Source organism: Papio anubis, chromosome 3, assembly GCF_008728515.1.
Source record: "Papio anubis isolate 15944 chromosome 3, Panubis1.0, whole genome shotgun sequence".
Taxonomy (NCBI): domain Eukaryota; kingdom Metazoa; phylum Chordata; class Mammalia; order Primates; family Cercopithecidae; genus Papio; species Papio anubis.
In genome coordinates, this window is record NC_044978.1 from 40,338,007 (window position 1) to 40,339,879 (window position 1,873).

The window sequence follows — 1,873 nt, forward strand, 5'->3', positions numbered from 1 at the left end:
GGAGCCATCAAATATGTGTTTATTAGAAAAACTCTCTACTATCTTATTCCTGGAGTCTGTGGATCCAATGGAGAGAAATAAGAGAAAGATAATTTCAAATTCGATATCCCAAGTTTGATAGATCTTTTTTTCTTATTGAAAAAACAAACAAACAAACAAAAACCAACAAAAAAAATAACCCGATGCTTTACATGACTTATTGTTAAGGGCATTTGAATCATTTGGGAAAGTGTACACAACTATAATTCAACAGTAGTTATATCTGAGTATATCACACCCACACACAAAATCCATCCGAAGGAGAATGCAATTGCCTGTAATATGTATCTACTCTGTCAAGAGTTCTGGTGCTCCAATATGTCTCATTGCACATTTATGCCTTTTGCAATCAATGGGTTGCCTGTAATTATTGATTTTGATATAGTATATTCAGGTGATGGGAGAATTGCCCAAATCCAATGCATGACTTTATGAAGGTATTAAACCATGAGAATAATACGTTTGTAGCTGCAACCAGTGGGGGCTATGAGAAGGGTTTAAAAGCCTGTCATATTTCACAAGACTCAACTTGCTACACAAGACATAAGAGATTTGTTTACAGATTTCAATGGGAATTTCTCCACAAGTCTGGTGAAACATGTAGTGTGTAGTTACACGGCAGCCCTAAATGTCAGGTGAGAGAAAATTTAATTATAACAGATGGCATTAACTATATAAAATTCAGGGGCTCTAGTTTATATATGAGTAAGCATGGAAGAATTGAGTGTTTGCCTGTATTGCCCCAGAACATGACTAGACTGTGTGAGATTATTGTAACTGGTTTCTAATCTAGGGATAGGTTAGCGATTTAGAAGGTTATAGGTAATGACACCTTCTCAGTAGTTAACTAATAATATTCCTTCTGAATGCTTTTCATAATGGATGTCCCTAAATGTTACAGCTCTTGTAGAATTTTTCTAGTAGATTTTCTGGTTTTTATTGGGAAACCACACCCACTTCCCAACCAACTTCCCGAAAAAAAAAAAAAAAAGAAAAAAAAAAAACAGGAAAAGAAAAAGGTATCCCTAGATAACACTGGTTTTTCATCTTTTTTTTTCTACTAAGCTAAATAGTTACTAACCTGAGTTTGTTCGTTATTGGCCCCACCATTCATCCCAGACCATTAACCATATTTGGGTTCATGTTGACTAGCCTAATACCACCATTGTGAATAGAAAATAAGCAATATAAGGAGAAAAGAGAAAAAAAAAATTTTCTAAAAGTCTACAGGTTTTAAATCCAAATTTCTGAAAATTTGCAATAAGTTTTATTTTTAAGCAATTAAAGTAATACATGCTTATTATAGACAAACTGGAAGCTAATTTAAAAAATTAAAAGAATATAAAAATCACACATAACTCCACCATCCAAAATAGATACTCTAATATTTTAGTATATTTCCTTCTGCTTAATTTTAATAATTTTACATGGTCAAAATTACATAGGTTATAATGTTATGTCATTTAAAATTGTGACATATAAGCCAAACATTTTATGAATATAACTTATAATTAAAAGCTATTATTTTATTCTATGAATAGACTGTAATTTTCCAAATCATATTCCTTTATGGAGGATACTAATTTTTTTTCAGATTACTTTTAGTATTATCGAGTTATCAGAACATCAGGGAAAAATATTATTTTTTATTAATTTGCAAGGAGGAGTGAGAATATAATACAATTTTAGACACACAAAAAGAATGACTCATGTTTGAACAAAACATTTAAAAAGTCCTTTGGTTTAAAAACTAAGGCAGGTCCAGAGCAAAGTTTAGAATGGGATGTCAAAATTAAGGAATCTAAACAGCTCTGCAAAATAAAGTGAAAATACA

General features: G+C 31.2%; 1 non-coding gene across 1 annotated transcript; it reads left to right on the forward strand.

Annotated features, from left to right (window-relative positions):
• Nucleotides 1-929: 929 nt before the first annotated feature.
• On the forward strand, nucleotides 930-991 carry LOC116274313. The gene has a single exon (XR_004182941.1). It is a non-coding gene; the product is annotated as a U7 small nuclear RNA (small nuclear RNA).
• Nucleotides 992-1,873: the final 882 nt, after the last annotated feature.